Source organism: Acipenser ruthenus, chromosome 4 (assembly GCF_902713425.1).
Source record: "Acipenser ruthenus chromosome 4, fAciRut3.2 maternal haplotype, whole genome shotgun sequence".
Classification (NCBI taxonomy): Eukaryota; Metazoa; Chordata; class Actinopteri; order Acipenseriformes; family Acipenseridae; genus Acipenser; species Acipenser ruthenus.
Window position 1 is genome coordinate 94,432,367 of NC_081192.1, and position 21,720 is coordinate 94,454,086.

At 37.2% G+C, this 21,720-nt stretch overlaps 1 long non-coding RNA gene across 1 annotated transcript; it reads right to left on the reverse strand.

Annotated features, from left to right (window-relative positions):
* Positions 1-11,816: 11,816 nt before the first annotated feature.
* On the reverse strand, positions 11,817-14,493 carry LOC131737070 (uncharacterized). Its single transcript, XR_009328637.1, has 3 exons — positions 14,347-14,493; positions 13,942-14,206; positions 11,817-13,769 (listed from the first exon to the last, which is right to left on the reverse strand). It is a non-coding gene; the product is annotated as an uncharacterized LOC131737070 (long non-coding RNA).
* Positions 14,494-21,720: the final 7,227 nt, after the last annotated feature.

Sequence of the window (21,720 nt, forward strand, 5' to 3'; positions counted from 1 at the left end):
TATTTTTATGCTTCTAACCTTTACAGTCCAGATGGCAACTTCAGGATTATGAGACAGTCCAAGATCCTGTTATCAAACAACAGATTTTAAACAGATTAAAAAACAACTAACAAAACAAAAAGAAAATCCAGATGATACACATAATGAGGTATGCCAGTGAAATAAGATTATTCAGCTTCTAATGCTTTTACTACACACACACATATATATATATATATATATGATCTTATTTATCAAATCTCCCCTGGTCTCTCTGAGTTTTTAACGATCAGGTATTAAATCAATCAGTCAAGATCCAGTGGGATTGGTCTGGTGGTGGTGAGGGCTTGGCCTGGAGCCATCTAGAACCCTGTTCTGTCAGTGTTGTTTGTTTACGTGACACAGACAGCATTTTACTAAAATAAAACATTAACAGGTTGCTCTTCTAATAAAATAAGATCAATAATAAATAAATGCTCTGGTATACACTAGCTCACTTTATCACTATTAAGATTGGGTCTTTGTCAACCGTTGTACTATTGAAATGTACCCTGGGTACATGTTGATACATGGAGGTGTATCCTGATTTAGACGCTATTGTTTGCTACCTCGGCATGTTACAAATGTACCCTGGTTTCAAGTCTTGTTTCATGTTGCGAGTTTACGACATTGCGTTTACGACATCCCTTTGTTACAACATTTGTCAGATGTTGTAACAACGGTTGCGAGAGAAGGTGCACCTGAGATCAGATTGTTTGACTTGTTAAAATACTTTTAGATGATTTATCAATGAGTTATGCATCAAGATGGGCAATAATGATGATCAGGAGGTGATGATGTTGCTAGAGTAGATTTTGGAGGTGATGATCTTGAATTTTGTTTTCGCAAATCCTCCTGTTACAAAAGCAGAGTGGGTCTTTGTCGACCTGGGTACTTTTGAAATGTACCCCAGGCCAGCCATCTTGCGAGCTATAATGCACATGTCATGTTTGAGCGGAAATGAACAGTTTGTGTCAATTGCTATTTCTTGTGAAATTTTAAAAGCATGGTACATTTGTAACATGCAGAGCTACCAAACGATAGCTTTGTCCAAACCAGGCTACACTTCAGTATATCAAGATGTACCCAGGGTACATTTCAATAGTATCCCAGTTAACAAAGACCCAATCTGCCTTTGTGTTAGGGGCGTGTGTCTTTCTGAAATGACCTGATGGAAACTACCACCTCTTAAACAATCTAACCACTGTAGGAAATGAACTCAGCAGAGATTGCTCCCTCTGTGTTGAGTACCATAGCTGTAGCTAATACAGATTTTTCTTCAGTTCTGCTGAAAAATGACATTATAGTTAATCATATTGTAAACGGGAAATGTTAATGTTCTGCCCCCCCTTTTACCATTTAAAACACTAATCCTATTGAAAAAATGTTTAAATATTTAGAGACAGTCAAAAAGTAATTATGTTTCAGAGAACAACACTTTACCACCTACCTTTGCTGAGATATTAATGGTTGAAAATCGGAGCTTAACTAAGTTGAAACCATAAATATTGTGAGTTTCAGGGGAGCAGTTTGGCTTTCTTGAATTGTCAACTGCTACAAGACATTCTTGGGACGGATTGGCTACATGCAATCTCTTGTAGATTAACATCAAACAGAGTTTTAAGAATCATATTGTTATGGTTTGTGCTTTTTTCAGTTGTTTTCAATAAACAAGTATATTTTTTTTGGTAAGTCACCTGCGATTTCAAGTATTTGTCGTCAGTTCAGTATAGATAAACTAATAGTTTTGAACAAGGATTCTGCTCAGGTTCTTTCAATGGTCACACATATCGAAGGACAGATATATAAGGGAAAAAGAAATCATACTCGCTAAAGGTTTATAACAATATATCTGACAGGAGATATTTTTGTCAGCATGATGAATTATCTGTGTATTTTCTAGCATCTTCCTGAGTTCTAACACGACAGTAGGTGTTTACAAATCAAGACTACAAATTTGACCAACATATTTTGTTACTTTTTTTTTTTTTTTTTTACTTTTTTTAAATAACAGTACCTTTCTTTGGTAAATAAGGTTATGCTTGTTATTGAATTTAGTTCAGTGTACTCTTTTTGTGCAACAGACAGCACTTTGGGATGAACTGGAATCTTTGGGAATAAACTATTTTTGATTTGATGAGTGGGACTAAACAAAAAATAAATAAATAAATAAATAAATAAATATTGAAAGAATATTTTAGGGAGTAAAATGTATATGTAATTGTTTATCAAACAAAGGATCCAAAAAATAAATCAGGAAAGGGTTGACAAAGACATGCAGTTTTGAAGATCTTGAGTAATTTTGAGAGCACTCTAAATAAAGATGGATGCTTGGTGTTTATAGCACCAGCTGCTCCGTTATGTGCCTTTGCCATTTTATAAATCCCTTTATCCCAAATTCTGTCTGTCTACAGTATGCTATGACTCTGTTTGCCCTTTAAATTTGAATATTATGTTTCTATCAACATAATATTCAAATTTAAATATATATTTTTCTGTGATCTGTTTACCTTTTTTCTTAAAATATATTTTAAACATCAGGGATTTCTGAGAAGGTGGCATCCAGATGACATACCCCTGACACTAGCCTGTTTTTGGTAAATACAATTTCCACTTCCCGTGCATTGGGACCTAGTTTCATTACATCTGTAATTACAAACCTCACCAGGCATAGGCTTTTTGAGACTTGGTTTTAAGGTCCACTGATTATTATATAATTTACAGTTAGATTGCGGTTCATATTGCGCTTGTCACAGTGATTTCTCACTGCTGATGTCGATAACCTATCAACACAAGTCACCACTGCAGCTAGGCATTCTTCTCTAGTAGTAAGCAAGTAAAAACAATGATGCTGTCAAACCTGCTACAGTATATAGAACTCGAGGGCCAGAATGCATAGTCTCACTCATTTTAGGGACGCATATCTTTTACTTTGTGAACCCTGTAGTGAAACTGGGACACTCCAGGCAGCAATGACATGAACAGGCAAAGCACACAAGTGGCTGCCAGAACTGAGATGATAGAAGGGGTTGCACTCAGTCCAAGGTTCTTAATGTTGCCCGACAGGCACAGCTTAACACTTCCATACACTAACTTGCAGTCCCAGACCCGAAAATGCACTTTTCAGTTTGTCCCCAGTAGAAAACCAGTTTTCTTGTATAACATCTTGCCATGTGTGTTCCTGTGTAAAGTAATGTGTGTCATATAAGCTCTTCGGAGCAATTCGCAAAGAGTAATATCAAAAGGTTGTTAATTTAATGAAGATAATCTTTCAAGCTCCCTATATAAAACTCAGTGTAGTTTTATTGTGCTGTTGCACATAAATTTGCTTGATTTAAGTTTATTTAATGAACTCAAATCAAGCAAAGTTATCTTAAATTTACTTTAAGTAAATTGAAGTTATACATCTGTAATCACTTTTTTGTGTCAATAACTTTGTGGAGGCAGTGAGACACATTATCTGTACCAGAGCCCTCTCATTTGTCTGTATCGTTAAAAATGACTGTATGGCAATGCATCATGTAAATTGACATTACATTAAATCCACCATAAGAAGTATTCAGGCGGTCTGTCATGTGAAGCAAGCGGCCATACGGTCCCAACGGAGGTTACTGAAAGAACAGTATCAGTCACAACATAAAAATGGTGAACCACATGAAGTCTGAAAGAATAGTTATTATTGAGGTATTCCTGCCAGGTGTCAGTGGGTCACAGATTGCTTCTTTCACTGGCCGTTCCATGGGTAACAGCACGGAACGCAAGCAGCAAACAAACATCAAAGAAGCACAGCTGTGTTCATGGCAAAGTAATGTTGGATAGGTCCTTCTACCATTTGAATTCCTTAGTGACATCAAACAGGGCAGTCTGCTCCAGGAACTGACTGCAGTGCTCCATAGGAAAATGAGGCAGTATTAGGGCTTACTACAAGAACAGTGAGCTTTTATATCTCAAACAAGGGGAAACCGTGCCAAGTGCAAATAATAAAACAAAAACCAGGAAACTTTGTTGAACAACAGAATCATCTTAAACAAATGGATGAATCATGCTTCACCCTTTCTTTTACAGTTACAGCCTTATTTTATTGTAATAACAAACAGGTTCCAAGATACTGTTCCATAACATAATGGTCTATTCAATGGATGTAAGAGCAGTGGTGGATAATAATATCCCGACTGTTTAGATATTAGTAAGAACAAAGATACACAAATTATATTTCACACAGACTGTTAGAGACATTGGTTTTCACTTTTGATAAATAATGACTTTTATTTCAGTACTTCAGTACCAAGCCATTAAAGAGTAAGTAGCGGGGTTCTGAAAAATATAGTGTTATTAATCCCCATGTGTTGCTACAACTGTTTAAATAACTTTCCTATAATTTTTATTTTCATTGTTAACATCCTGAAACGTTCTTTTCAAAATGGCTGGTCTAGTTTGAGATCTGTCCTCTAAATCACTGCAGGAAGAGCGATTAAAAAAACAAACAAACATAACAAGTGCTCTCGCTTTTCTGTACCACATCGTGGATCGTTATTGCTTGTGTTATCTGTTTGACAGCGTGGGCAGAAATCCTTACACTATCATAAGTGTACTATGATAGTGTAATATCAATGTATATAAATAGTTCTATGACTACATGAGCATATTCACAAACAATATACAGGTCCACCCCGTTACAACGCGGTTGTCGGGGTCCATAGTTAGGAGACCATGTTATTTGTGTTTCACTTCAACAAATATTGGCATTTGTGTTCCTGAAATGATTTACAATGCCCACAAGCCAAATTAATATTGTAGCGTACCAAACGTCACCCACCAATCCCGGCTGAGGCAAGCTCACCGCTCCCCTGCTAGCAAACACAAACAAACAACAGGGTCCGTAGACCAGTCCTGCAACAATATAAATCCTGGGTCGTTACAATATATACAGTATAATAGAAACTGCTATTCCACCAGTTTAAAGTTTACAACACTTATTTAAAATTGTATATTTTTTTATAATAAATGTTGTAAACTGTAAATAACACAAGGACGTTTATACACACTTGTATTGTTTCATACTTATTTTGTAACATTAACGGACAGTTAGTTTTTGCTTTTAGAAAAAAATACAGTGCGAGCACGGGAGCTTTATAAGTACTATATGTCCCAGTTTCAACTTAAATGCGTTTAAATACAGTAATGTAAAAACAATAATAAAACAAAAATCAGTGTTGTAGGTTTCCTTTTCCTTTTGTTTCTATTACAATTTATCCTAGCATAATTCACAGCATCACCAGGATCACTTAAAGCATCTGGAACGTTCACCCAACGTTTGCGAGTCAAATTGCATTATGGGGGAAATGGGAGCCACAACCTTACCGTGTTATAACCGATTCCACACTACAACAGGTCACATTAACAGGGTAGCACTGTATTTCCTATCTCACAATTCACAGGTATTATTCTGAAATACTGGTACAGCTTTTTAGAAGTTTCTGTATGCTGTTATGAATTTTGATTTCCATTACACGAGAGTAGATGTTATAACTTCATGCTGATTTGAACTCGGCTCTCGCCAAGATAAGCACCAACTAAGACGTAGCTTTACAGTAAACTAATGTGATCCATATGTGTCTCCATCCATTTACGTTTCCTTTCATATGATGATGTAGATATCCTTCTGTCTGGTGTTAATGGCTGAAGTGTAATGCTGGCTCCAGGGATCAGCTTATTTTGCCTCCCTGGTGCATCAGCACACACAACGGCTGAGATGCTGGCTCCAGGGATCAACCAAAGTGCGGCCTCCCCAGCGCATCAGCATGACAACCGTCTGGATTGAGCTAAGTAGGGTACATCTCTGGGGTCTTCAAGTGGGCACCTTCCATCCTCAGTGTTTCGTCGACTAGCCCACGACACCTCAAGAGGGCTCGACGGTGATTCTGGCATCCCAGCATCACCCCCCTCCGTCCCCCACTCAACTCAGCCCAGCTTACTTACCTGTACATCAGCGTTTCTTTCTATTGTGCTTGAGATCCCCAGCCAGAATATTTCCTTCTCAACCACAGCCAGTTGCTGCTCCTCTCTGCTGCTTCAGATAAGTTCTTCACTGTGCGACGCAACTCTTGGCCACTGAATCCGACGTCTCTGAGAAACCGGGTTGTAGAGTGTGCCACAAATCCTCGACAACCCACCTCCACTGGGTAAAACCGGACTCTCCATCCTCGCTGTTCCGCTTCAGTGGCTAGTTGAGCATACCGCAGTTCCTTCCTCTCATACGCCTCCCATGGCACTGTTAACTCTACCAGGTGAACAAGGCATGCTGATCCAGACCACAAGACAATATCTGGTCGAAGGTTAGTGGCACCTGACAATTTGTTTTTCTGAATGCATTCAACTGAACTTTATATTTGTCATGGAGCTGTCATGCAATCTAGAAGCTTTTTAAAGCTGCAGTATAACACAATTAATGAATGTTCTCAATATATTAAAATACAGGATACTGCTGTAATCAGTCAGTCACTATGTACTAATGCTGTGTGAACATGTTCCTTTCTGTTTTGAAGGAAGCCATCCCTCAAGGGGTCCCTATAAAGCATGCATTAAGCAGTCGATGCAATAAAAAATATATATATATAGAGAGAGAGAGATTTTAGCTACAGGACCATTGTGACTAATGGCAGACCTAGGCTTTTCTAGCTCATCACTTGGTGTATTTTTCTGACAGGTTTCATCTGTTTGTTCCACATAGCAGCTTAAGGCAGTCAACTTCATGATCACCCTTTATAAACTTTTGGTTTATTTTATTTTATTAATTCTATTTTTTTTAATTTAGCTTATGTGTCTATTGCTGAAATTACTGGATACCTGAACTAAGGGAAAACATTTACATTTTTTTTTTATATTGGTTTCAAAATTTTAGATAACTAAATTACATATTTAGCCAGAGTGCCTGTAACAGGTTAGGCAGTATAGAATTCACATGACATTATATTTGCACTATAACGTGAAGAAGGCAACTTTTTGCAGCTTCTCTTACACCCTTCTCCACAGCTATTTGTGCTTAAGGCTTTTGAACAAGGGTCATGACATAAACCAGAGTACCCCTTTGTCAAAGGATGTCATTCTTCTCCGAGATGGAAAAAGAGAAAGACATGTGTTCCCTTCTGCATCAGTGCTCATGGATCCCTTCATCTCTGATAAAATTAGTGCCACTCAGCCAAGGGATAGGGTACCACAGATGCTACCCTCAAAGACAAATTGTTTGTTTCTCATGTTTGACAAAAATGATGAAGCTTGATGCAACAAGCAGTGTCAGGCTTTTGTCCTTGCACAACTTGTTACTGTAGGTACAGGACAGTGCATTTAGGAAATCATTTTCAAGCACATTTACATACCACATAACATTCAATGAGAGGTCCTAAATGGGCAAATGGTTTTAATATGTGTTAACTTAGCATCCTATCCTTAAACTATATATTATCATGTCTAATGTTAAGACAAGCGTAATACAGATAAATGACACTAAGAGATTTCACTTTTTAAAACTAATGTTACAAATTGAAAGTTTAAACTAGTTCCACAAAGTAAACATTTACAATACAGACTATAGCTGGGTTGACAAGGCTGAAAAAAAAACCAGTCCTCAAAAGATTCAAACAGTCTGAATAGAAAAATCAGTTCTACAACTGTTCGCCTTTCCAAAACTACGGTGTCAAGCAGGTGATATCGCCAACCTTTTTAGACTTCTTTATCAGGGGTTAGACCTGCTGCAATCTCCCATACAAAGCCTCTAATTTATACAGATACACTTTAAACATTTCTGAATATTAGTGTTTGAAAAAGAAACACAGGGGAGTGGTGTGGGTAATAATAAAATGTCTAAACAGTTCAAGTCAATTGTAAAAACGTCTGCATTTAAGATTAGTAAAACAATCCACTCCTATACCAGCAATGGCTTAGGGGAAGCCAATATGGCAGGTTGAAATAAACACAGTTCTTATTTACATATACAGTCCTTTATCCCAATATCCACCTTTGTGCACAGAAAGAAGTGCCCCAGGAACGGTGGTGCTGGGTAGTCCTGTGCAGTGATAGCAGTGCTGGCTCAGTGACTGCAGCTCCCTAGCCTCTATTCCTCTGCAAGAGAAGACATACCAAAAAACAAACACAGTGCTCCAGCGCATTAGTACAGTCAATGTAAGGCCCGGTACTCACATAGCTGCTTCCCCTTTGTACTGCCAAACTCTTCCCTGTGATCAGCACGCCGCCACGTTCTATCCAATCATTGCATTGCACGCAGCTGATCACAATGGACTTGTTTAGCAATCTCGCAACTACGTGCTTTCTCCAAACTGTCCGACTTCCGGTTCCCACCTGCCATCGAGTCAACCCGTTTATGGGAAAGCGTACTCCCAACCTTACACAGTGCCCTTTCTGGTAGGGAGGGAGACTTGCAGCTCAGATTCCTCCTCTCCCTGTCACGAGACCAAATAAATATCCCACAATACTGTAATATTTGTGTTGAAGGTAGCGGTTTGTGGTGTTGATACACATCTTTTGGTCGTTCATTAAGGACTGTGACAGAGAAGGAATGAATCTTGGTTATAAATCTCCCTCCCGACTTGTGAGGGCGCTGTGTAAAGGGAACAGAGTGCCCAGGACTGGATGGCCTGACAATTCATTCCCAGGGATAGGTGGAAGTCGGTCATCTAGAAAGGGGGTGGAACTACGGTGCACCAAGTCATCGACCCAGAAGGGAAGCGATGTGGCAACCTCGGATTGGAGGAGAAATGGTTGCACTTGCTAACCAAGGGGGCGTGACTGACGGTACAAAAGGGGACGTGGCAAGGTGATCTGTTCCTTTTGTTATGGTTAAGCTGAACCGAAAAAGGAGTACTGTGAACTTACCGTGAGTGTTTTGTTTGTTTTGTCGTATCTAAAATCTACTTGATTGTTCTTATTAGACGGCTAACATGATCCGGAGCTGTCGCTTAAAGTCAGCACAAAACGCGGACAACACTTCACCACTGTGCAGGAATAAACTGTATTTCACCACGAGCAATTTAGCACTCACTCTGGACTTGTGATCGTGTGTGTGTCTTTGTGTGTGTTCTACTGTGTTTATTCTTTCGAACTGTGTATTATTTGGGGACTGCAACCCGTTGTTTAGACATTGCTGTTTATTGCCTGGGATTATTCTTTGTGGTCACAAGACCAGGATCTTGTGACCACAAAGAAAAAAAACCTGTTTGGATCTTGAACTTTTTTGTATGTCTGTTTCATTATCACATCACCACTTCACCAGCACACTGCAAACCACTTTGCCACAAGGACACAGAGAATAAAAGGTTATCACTGTACTCTTATCTCAAAATAAGTAGCCATCACACTTCATTTTAGGGAAGTGTTTTTTGATTCCACAATTTTTTTTGCAATTTCTTTTTTAAACATATACATTTGGTCTGTACACAAAATAAATGTGGACCTGCAAGATGGGCTTTAGTTCTATAGAGAAACGGGCAGATGCACAAAACAAATACTTAGAAAAACATTATAGCTGTTTCTTCATTTTCTTCTCCTCATCATATTACACTCTATTATCAGCATTCTAATTCACTTCTGTTCAGCCCAATGCTCTCCACTTAATGTTTGGTCTATAAAAATAACTTTAACTAACAATGTGAGCACTCTAATACCAATATCCAAATCTTATTAGCAATTTACAATAACAATAATGTCATCTAAAATGCACTATAGCCAGCATCCAACCTAATCTTTAAGTCATTAACTTACAGAGCATACATTAACAACCGAGAAACACATGTTTTGTGTTTTGAAGTGAACTGCAGCAACTTGCTGTGAATTGATGTGACAGGTCCCTTATGCTGTTCAACCTTTTGTTTCTATAAATATTAAAATGATGCGATTCTCATCAATTACACTAACAACTTTAGTTTAGTTTCACATTGAAAGGTTAAGTTTAAGGCTGACCTGGAATTGTTCTGACATTTTGTCCTACAATGCAAATTGATGGCAGACCATCATCAACTATGGTTTGAATACATTGCAGGCTAGTTAAATATGTAAAGATCTCTAAATCATTTTAAGATCTCAAAATGTTTTTGGAGATCTTTAAATCATTTTCATCTCCAAATAACTTCCTGTTAATTTAGAGATATTTGTAAATCATCTAAATGGACAAGTCAATTCAAAACAGAGCATTTTCACAGGAAGTTATTTAGAGACATCTTGAAATTACTTCCTGTTAATTTTGAGATATCGCTAAATGATTTACAGATCTGTAAATTAACAGGAAGTTAAGCTTGCCATAGCCCTGTACATAAGTACTTATATGATACTGTTTGAAACCAAACTTGTCAGGTTTTGAGTGTTCTGTGTACAAGCAGATTTTATGTGATACTGTCAACACAGGATACAGAAAAAGCAAAATTATGAATTCATTGTAAATACTGCAGGGTATTCTGTAACACTAAATTATAACAAAAGTTCCAAGATTAAGCTCTCTGCATTATTTGAAACCAACATGTTTTATAGTACACTTTAGTGTTTTGAAGAGCTTTGTGTGAAAATGATATTGAACTGTTACAATTGTTCTCTCAAAACAATTTTGCTTTTGTAAAATGGGTTCCATTGGGTTGTATTTGTAATTTGCCTTTACTTTCACACATCTTAATAGGTTATTTAAAAAAAAGTCACATATTCTGTAGTGTTCCTGCTTCAGCAATTCAAGCTCATTCATCTTTTAGAAAGGCTTTGTATTGAATCACTTTTTTAATGATACAGTACTTGAAGTATCTTTATTAAGGTAAACCATTCAGAAATGAATGACCGGCAATACACATTTTCTTAATCTATAAAACAGATATCACTAAGCAGGGAACAGTGAATTATTTAATGAGGTTGTATTGGTATGGTAAGTCGCAAAATGTTCGATCTTTTTGCAAAATGTGTTTCCCAATGTAGCAAGTTCTAAATTAGAAAATATAAACTTCCACTTAATCATACGATAAGGACAATAACATTTGGATTATGTATTTTATAACCTACACTGCACTGTAAAAAAAACACAAGAATATTTTAGATTAATACTAATTGTAAAAAAATTGTACATTTGTCACATACATTCCACTTAAGTATGTTCCGCAACACTTAAGAGCCATTAACCCAGTCTGTTGTGGGGTAAAATAGTTTAAGCCATTTCAAATGATGGCTCAAAACAAAGTTTAAGTCAAATTGGTAATTTTCCAAAGTTGTGTGCTGAGGACAAATTACTTGAACTATGATAGAGTTTTGAAAAATATAAACACTGTTTCAGAATAGAGAATGCAGAATGACAAAGTTATGTATTCAAAGTCTGGTCTTTAACAACCTTAAAACATAGTTCACTGCTTAGGCAACTAAGTTGTTTGTTTCAAGGCAACGGTTGCTTTTAAGTAGGGACAGAGGGGTGTTCAAGTACTCAGATCACTTTCTAAATAAAAATCAGACCCTGAATTGCATTTTTTCCTGGCACACTCTGGGTGACATGATTCAAGTAACTGTAGGAATAGGACATCTTCATGTCAGATACAAGTACAAGGATGTTAGGCAGGCCAGCTCAAAGTTCTCCATTTAATGAAATGATGTATGTATTACAAACCTGACCTACATATTTCAATCATTTCTGAGCAATTATATGCACATACAATGATCTCTTAGGAGGATACAATACCAATGTCAAGCAGTCAATGTTAGTCTTGTCACTGTGGAAGAAAATTCTAGGGGCCAAATATGGAGGGTATTTACTTTAAGACAAGAAGATTGTTACATTATGACAAAATGAATAAATCAATGCGTATAAAGTTTTAGCATTAACAAATGTAAAAAAGTGATAATTAGACCAAATATTTATTTCTTAGCAGACGCCCTTATCCAGGGCGACTTACAATTGTTACAAGATAACACATTATTTTTACATACAATTACCCATTTATACAGTTTTTTTTTTTTTTTACTGGCGCAATCTAGGTAAAGTACCTTGCTCAAAGGTACAACAGCAGTGTCCGCGACCGGGGATTGAACCCATGACCCTCCGGTCAAGAGTCCAGAGCCCAGAGCCCTAACCACTACTCCACACTGAATTAGACTAATTATTTCCGTATCTGATGTAGAGAGACTAATGCATGCCTTTGTTTCATCCAAAATTGATCATTGTAATGCATTGTAATGCACTTTTTTCTGGTATCCCAAAACGTCTGGTATCCTGCTTGCTAGAATTATAGAGGACTATAACCAGGAAAAGTGAACGTATTACCCTGGTTTTGGCCTATTTACACTGGCTCCCTGTGTAGTATAGAAATGATTTTAAGATTTTGCTATGGAATTATGGAATGCTCTGCCTTTGTTTGTCAGGGAAGCTGGGACCATTACCTTTTTAAGTTAAGACTAAAAACACACTTTTATAAAATGGCTTTATCTTAGTAGGTTTTAATGCAACTTTAAAATTGCTGTTTTTGTATTGTGTATACTGTTATTTACAGTTTCTCAATAGCTAAAACAAAATTCCAGAAACTATTTGCACATTTCTCAAAACAGTCAACACAAACACCAAAACCATCTACTCAATTAGAAGCAGCTTCACACAGTGGCAAAAACTTAGTTTCCATGCCAAATGTTATTATACATCTTGCATAACCAAGTCCTTGCACCAAATCAAGAAATGACAGCTTTTATTTAAGTATTCAAGCAAAAGAAAATACCTCTATTTAATCCAAATATTTCACCCAATTACAAAACTCACAAAATCAAAACATTAAAGAAATGTATAGTAAATTTAGAATGCATTGGTCATATTTGATTGGCACAATACACAGTACTATTTACAAAATTATTATTTGTTTATTTAGCAGACACCTTTATCCAAGGCGACTTACAGAGACTAGGGTGTGTGAACTATGTATCAGCTGCAGAGTCACTTACAATTATGTCTCACCTGAAAGACAGAGCACAAGGAGGTTAAGTGACTTGCTCAGGGACACACAATGAGTCCGTGACTGAGGTGGGATTTGAACAGGGGACCTCCTGGTTACAAGCCCCTTTCTTTAACCACTGGACCACACAGCCTCCTGCCACTGATTCATTACAGTAACAGTATATACACAGGTAATATACATGTATGTTTATTGAACATCGAGTCGTTCATTCCTATCCGGCCACATATTTTCATCCACATAACAGCGAATGTTCTGTCTGGCTAAGCACCTTGGAAAGAATCGTCTGGCGTGACGGATCCAGGCTTGGCAATCTTCTGCCATAATGTCATTACAAGCCTCATCCGTGTGGATACACCTTCCACCTCCTGGATGAGAAAAAAACTCCTCGATAGGATTCAGAAAAGGGGAATATGGTGGAAGGTACATCACAACGACTCCCGCACCAGCACAGCATGATGGAAACGCACATTGTCCCAAATGATGACAAACGTTGTGGTCTCTCTATCTTTCAACATTGCTGCATTGGGTGGGACAAGGTGAAACTAGCAGCCACCCTGTATTGTATGCGCCAAGCAATGGACTGCGGCAAACAACTCCATGCTGGCAGATGGCAGCACACATGTTGATGTTACCTCCATGCTGCCCAGGCACATCCACAGTGGCATGCTGTCCAATTATGTTTCAGCCACGTCTATGTCATTTTGCCAAGTTGAAGCCTACTTCATCAACGAAGATGTATTCATGTGGAGACATGCTGGCATCAAACTCCATCATTCTCTGTAAACAAAGATATGTTCAGGTGTGTTTATACTGCAAGAAGGAAATCCGAGACCAGCAAAACATTTCACAGAACTAAGGTCCCTGCTCAGAACAGGACTCAGTAATTTAATTTGTACATTTCATATCATGTTACTGGTTGTATTTTGCATTACCATTACAGTCAACTTACTTGTACATATTGGTACCGTTATTCCTTCACTGTTCCTTTCAAAAGGTACCACATAGATTTGTTTAATTCGAACCTGGTGTCTCTTCAGAACACGGTCAATGGTTGACAAGCTGACATTGTTCACACCATGAAATACATCATCGTCATCATCAATCCTGCTCTGTATTTCATGAAGGCACGGGCACGGACTATCTCATCTATTGTCGACTCTTGCAGTTCAGTGAGAAGACGACCACAGCCACCACTATTCGATTTCCTTTCAATTCTAAAAGCAGAGTAATGAATACACAATGGTTATTTACTGTGAAATGCTAATGCTAATATATGAAATGAAATGCTAATATATATATATATATATATATATATATATATATATATATGTTCTGTAATATGCACTTGACTTACCAATTCTCAGTACGAAATGTACGAATGATAGAGGCAACCGTGGAGCGTCCCAGGTTTTGTTGAACTATCAACCCAGCTGCTTTCATTGTCAGCCTCTGTTTATGACATGATCAATGACAGTTGCTCGTATTTCATGAGACAGCAGCACGCCTTTGTCTCACTCTGTCTGCCCACAATACCACGTCCACGACCACCTTCCTGTGCTTGCTCCGTGCTTTCACACACAACGTGTTTCCATTAGAAATCACAGCCTTTCATGCACAGTGTTACCATTTGATAAATGATTGCTCAATTAAGCTATGTATTATTTTCACATGGAGAATGTTATTTAAATTAATGAGCATTGATTGTTAGCAACAGCAATGTGATTGATGTAATTTGCAAAGAAGAAGTCATTCACACGTGAAACATGTATTAAAGTACAACAGATACACTTAAGCAATTGAATATATGGTTTAGAATTGTGCATTTTGAATGTAAATCCATGAAATGTGTGAATAGTTTAGCAAATTATTACTCAGTTTTGGTGTTTGTGTTAACTGTTTTGAGAATTGTGCTAATAGTTTCTGGAATGTTGCTTTAGCCATGAGAAACTGTAAATGGTCTGATTGTGGCAGTTGTATGTGTGACATGCTATACAAATGTATTGTGTTTTGTTCTTTTTTGCTGCTATGTACTGTGCAGTGCTTTGCGATAATTTTGTATAAAAAGCGCTATATAAATGCAATAAATAAATAAAGGTGTGCCATGTTGGTCTGCCATGGCCACCTGTGAATAATATTACCCAGACAAAACATGCATGCTCAACCCCTTACAGATCAAGTTTGCAACATTGACTGAATAATTTAATCCTGTCATGTCAGAGAGCTGTTTTCAAAATAATAAGTCTCAGGAGCTGTACAAAAACAAGTTATTGAGTAGTCAGATCCACAAGGGAGCTGTGGCAAAAGAACAAACTTTGACTGGCCTGCGGCTTTTGCATATCAAAACATAAAATCTGCCACCTGCTGCATGAGGGCCAAGATTTTTTTTTATTAAAGGGAAACTGAATAAAATAGTTTCAAAAGGGCTTAGGAGAGTCTTGGGATCCCTCATTCATTCCAAAAATCTATTTATCTATCTATGCAAGCAGAATTCTCCAAAATAGTAGATTTGTGATAGAGTTGCATTTCACTAATTAAAATCATCATGGCAACACCCTAGATTTCCCAAAAGGTAAATATTGGATATATGACAGTGTATTATTATTATTATTATTATTATTATTATTATTATTATTATTATGTGTTATACTATGTGTTTTTCTAACTTGGCTTGGATCTCGGCAGTGCATTTAGAGTTCCCTTTTTGTCCATAATGCATTTTTTTTATTATCAATTAAGGAATGGGAAATTAGATTTTTTTTGGTGGAAGGCTGTAGGCAAATATGTAATCATATGAGAAGGATTTATAAGAAAGTGATCTATCTGTACTATCTATCCATTCCAAGTAATACTGTAAATAAGAAGAAGTTGTATGTCATGCCTACTTCTAAATGTTTAGAAAAATATTCAATGCATAATCTTAACATGGAAGTCAATGTAATCTGACTAGGAAACTCAATGTTCACCCCTATTCAGGTTTGTACATTTTAAAATGTTATACTACAGGTGAACATTGTATGACAGACATGATGAAAATAGCATTCTCACTGGATCTTTTAAACTGCAAATACAATGTCTATCACTGCCCTACAGCCGACTTCTAGGACTTACCCAGCTTAAATGCATACATTTTATAACAAATTCATAGAAATGGACACATCAACTCTAACATAGTTAATAAAGAGCTTTACTTACCATTATTATTATGCAAGTATGGTCAACCTACTCCTTCATTTTCAAGAACAGACAGTTGACCAGACACAGGATTAGGTAAGTAATGACGCTTACTTTAGGTACAAATGTGCAATTAATTCTTGAGACACTTGTATTTTCCACGATTGTTTATTTTTTGGGACTCAAAAAAAATAATAAAATAAAAATAAAAAAAGACCATGTATCACCATCCTGGGGGTTGGAAATTTGAATATATAATGATTATCAGTAAAACCCCACACATCATTCTCCCTGCGGAAATAAAAACATGTTCACTTCTAACACAATGGCTTAAGAAAGAGTGATAACTAAAAGCTTTAAATGCAATTGTCTTACACCATTAGAAACATTATTACTGGTCCCTTATTGTGTTGAAGATATTTGTTATTGATTTTTTTTTATTTTATAGTATATTCTGAATATAAGCACCACACTATAGCAATAAAGTTTAAACTTCTCTTACTGGTGCTATATCACTTCTGCAAAGGTCACTGTTCATGGTCTGGCCAAAGGGCCTTACTTTCATGGTCATGTATTTTCCCCAACTGAAGTAAAAACATAAAAGATAGGGGGCAAAAGGGCAAGATATTTTGTTTTATATCTCCTTGTTCACTGGATTCCTTGACCATGTTGATCACCAAGATTGCTTTATGAACCTTGCACCCTGCCAAAATTCATTTTAAAAGGATCGAGCACACAGTAAAACATAACTTTCATGACAACACAGATTAGGAATGTTTCTCATAAAATGTGAGATGAGAGCTTTTCATTATCTAATTGTTTTGTGGTCTGCATTTCCAAGATCACCACACCAGACTTTACAGCTTGATCTTTGGAATGATTTACAGCTTTCTCTCCAAGGGATTATTGATCTAGGTTTGATGAAAGAAACTCTTGTACAATGATAGTTCAAATAATGGTTTAAGTGGCGGATAAAACCTAATAATCTTTTTTTTATTATTATTATTATCTTGGCAAGAACATGAAGACATTTGTTTTCAATAATTTTAAGCTTAATTATTGGCTAGAATCAAGTTTTTTCCCCCAAGAATAGTATCCTAATGAAAAAAAGCACACATTATGAATTGAATTTCTTTGTATATATTAAACTATTGTAAACCTCTGAAAATGAAAGTGCAACTGATTTGTTGATTGAGTACAAATAATGTTCCATATTTACTAATAAAATGAATTAAATTAGTAAAAATTGCATTACTGAAAAGCTTCATTATTTTATATTTGTTATGGAATGCCCACTTCCTCCTCCGCCATGTCAAATGCAAGGTAATCTTGAAATGTCAGATTCTGACAGCACTTGACCTTTAACTCATACTGCCAAAACTACCATACAAATTATAAACCCTTTGGGTTTTCTTCCGTAACCTTTAAAGAATTATAACCAGAATTTGGAGCACATAAATGTTAAAACAAAACAAAAAACAACAAAAAAAAACTGTTTGAATAAATGTATCAGGAGTGTATTGAATGTTTCACATTGTAGCAACATTTAGGTGAACTATAGCTCTCCAAGGGAATACATAGATACATGTCAGACATTTAGACAATCACTTTTCTGATTGCACATGGTAGTTTTTCAGATAATGTTTAATCAGACAGGTTGTTTAAAGATTGATAGGGTGTGGGAGCTGTGTTATTTGAGGTAATGAAAAATTGACTTAAATATTCAATGTATTAAATTGAGATTTTAAATTTGAATTAATTCCATAACCTGAGCTTACATAATACATGGGACAAAAAAATAAGTTTCACAGCCTTCTTATGTCCTTTTCAATTATTATTATCATGGTTATCCATAGATTATTGTTAAATTGAAAGTATACAGCATTGGTTCCCAACTGTAGTCCTAAAGTATACCTGTGACTGTTGGTTATTTTTCTGAGCTCTGAATTATTTAATTGGAATCATAATTGTACTAATAATTCTTTGTCATCTTTTTTATGTTTTCAGTTCTTAAACTAATGGAGATTGTTCAGATAAGTGTTCAATCCCATAACTGTCAAGGCAGTAGTTACAGTTAAGTCCAGCAATACATTTTACAGTCATATATAGTATTAAAATGAGCGTGTGCGTATGCTTTTTTTCGTAATGGCTTCAGTGAGTCTTGCAATTTCTTTATGGGTGTATCCACACGTAAATACATTTCTAATAACAGTTTTCAGTTGATTGACATTTGCAGTAGCCAATGAAATCATAGGATATGCAAACTTAGAAACGTGATTGGCTGTTATGTTAAGTCCCAGAAAAACTGCTGTCTGATGGTTGACAGAGAATTTCATTGACAGAGGTTTTCCATTACTCGAAACTTGAGTGACTGAGATTTTCCAGGACTCGAAATTTGAGTGACAGAGATTTTCCATGACTCGAAATTCGAGTGACGGCGGACACAAAATACAAATGATACCTGATACAAATAATGGCTGACAGAAAAAATGATTGAGAAATGATGACTGATGGCCAAACTAAATAATCCATGACAAAGAAATTCCTGATAACTGATGCTGAGATGTGAGAAATGACGATGTCCTAATATGGACACCGTACAAATAGATACATTCTAGATATTGTTGTATACAGGTATGGATGCTTCCAATTTGCCTTTGGTGAATACGTTATTTTATTCTATATTTAAGTATCTACAGGCATACAAATTGTATTACCTGTAACATTTGCAAATGATAGCTACCAATTTTGATTATGCAATATCATTGTGTCTCTTCAAAGTTTTAGTTAATCAAGCTGTGGGTATCTCCTATTCAAAAGGAGGGTCAATTACAAATCCATTCATTCTATAGCTCCTGCTTCTCAAGCTTACAGACTGAGGATGTCTGAAAAAATGATCCTTTGCCATCAAATATATTCTGTGATTGAGCCTCTGCCTTTTAAAATTACATTTTGGCCAGCTTGCTTGCTGCTGCTGCTGCTGTCAATAATTTCTCTCTAGATTTAATATTCCTTGAGAGTCCCAATACCTGACATGTTTGCAGTGTTTCACTTGAGTAAAGTCTGCAATTGAATCCAAGATGCTTTTTTTCTGAAATAATTGTGAAATGTTTAATTGTTTACCTTCCTTGTGTTTGCTGCTGTTGGTTTCTTTTATATCTCCAGACACCCTTGGTAAAATATAGCTTCAGAAAAATTAACAGAATTATGACAGGGTAAAGGATCATACTGGTGAAGTTCGGCCTTCTGAGGGGTGGTGGCGCAATGCTTACTGACTCCTGATACCTTTCACCAAGATGGAAGAGACCGCAAGTCTGTGGTCAGGTTAGAACATAAGAAAGTTTACAAACGAGAGGATGCCATTCAGCCCATCTTGCTCGTTTGATTGTTAGTTGCTTATTGATCCCAGAATCTCATCAAGCAGCTTCTTGAGGGATCCCAGAGTGTCAGCTTTAACAACATTACTGGGGGTTGTGGCGGCCATCTTGGTGAGGGTAATCCATACAAATGCTTCAATACCCTACTTAAGGAAGACAGCCATTGTTGATACACCTGTTAACTAGTAACAGGTTTATCAGTAATTCCGTAGGAGGAGTTATGAGGATATAAGGGGGACATGTGAGATATGGGGTTAGTGAGCCTGGGGATGTGAGAAGGGACGGTATCAGACCGGTACGGTGTGTAATCACGAGTTGGTAAAATAACATTGTCTTGATTATTGTTGAATACAGTACGTCAAGTGAAAGAGAATGAAGTGGACGGGAGCCTGCCAGGACGAGGACCTGTTGAGTCGGCTGGAGATCAGACTCATAAAAGCCTGGGATTGTTACAGCAGGACTTTATTATTTTGTGTTGAGAAATACTTCTCTGAAAGTCTATTTTTGTTTGGTTAACCACAATGGTGTACAGCAATAAAACACTGTTGAAACTGGAACTTTACTTGACTGGTGTCACTTTGGTATTAAAGTTAGTCATGGTAGGGAGCAGTAGAGGAAAGGAAGTAGAAATGGCTACGGGAGAGGGTGGTGCTGAGAGGGAGACGAAAACAAACAGGTACAGGAGGAGCATTAATCCATGGGCCCCATCGTCAGTGCAGAACATAAAACACTGAAAAAGATAGTTGCTAGTACTGATCACCATGTGCTTTTAGAATTTCTAGTCAATGCAAGAGAAGACCCAAGGCAAAATTATAGCTCTGAGTGAATGAACAGGCAAATTATAATGCATACAACACAATATAAATATGAAGCACCATAGGTCTGTTAATTCCCATGCATGAACCAGAGCAGAGCAGTTTAAACATTATACGTCCCCAGAATAAATAAATGCTTAAAGCTAACTTATTTTTGCCGAGTTTATGTAGGTTCAGAAATGTTAAAAAAATATATAGACTATGTTACCAGGTGTAGTGACATTGCAAACACTAACATTAGAGGAAAGAATGGCCTTGTATCGTTCCTAAGATTTCTTATGTTTACCCTGTGTCTAATGGTGCAATAAAGTACAAAATGGAGAATTAAAGACACTGGAGCATCAATACAAATTGCATAGATTGCTGTGGGATGTTCCACCACTCTTCCTGTGCAGCTTCAGCCAGTTGGAGAAGGTTGGCTGGTCGCGGTTGTCTCCTGTGGATGGCACTGTCTATTTGTTCCCACATATGTTCTATGGACCTCAGGTCAGGAGAAAGAGCGGGCCACGGCAAGACCTCGACACTGTTTAATTGAAATCGTGCAATTGTAATCCTAGCACTGTGTTTCTTGCATTGTCTTGCTGGAAAATCGACACTTCCGGATTGGCTTGCAGGAACGGAAAAACTGTTGCCTCAAGGACTTCAATGTATCGCTGAGCAATAAGGTTGTCCTCAATCTGCACCAAAGGCATTCTTGTGTTAAAGGAGATTCCTCCCCACATCACACTTCCACCGCCCCACTGGTTGGCTTGAACAATGCAACAGTCAGCATAACGCTCACCACGACGTCTGCACACACGTTGTCTTCCATGTTCTCTGGCCCACAGAAGATGTTGATTTATTCTCTCAGCTGTCAACATGTTATCCCTGAATGGCCTCCGAGCATGCAAATTCATTTCAATGCAGATGGCAAGCTACAGTTATTCTGCTTATGTGCGGGTTATTTCTTCCTGGAATTTCTTGTGCTGTAGCCACTGCAATCTGAAAACGATTATGCAGAGGGATCAGTCGGATGTGACGGTGATGACCCTCTGCCTTTCAGGATGTGGCCTATCCCTCACAGAGCCGGTTTCCTGGTTTCTCTGGACTAATCTGCTGATTGTTAAAGCAGAACATCTCATTCTCCGGGCAACTTCTCTCACAGACATACTGCCTTCAATCATGGCAATAGCAGCCAGGTGATCTTCATTACTCAAGCTGTTCTTGGGTTAATTAAAATCATGTCTTTCCAAATGGCTATTTATACAGATTCTTAATCAACTCATTTTGGCAATTTTAACTCCGAGCACCTGGCATTGTTATGAAATCACATGACTTCTCAGTATTTTGTGATCCTAAGGAACAATTCTACTCAAACAATCAACA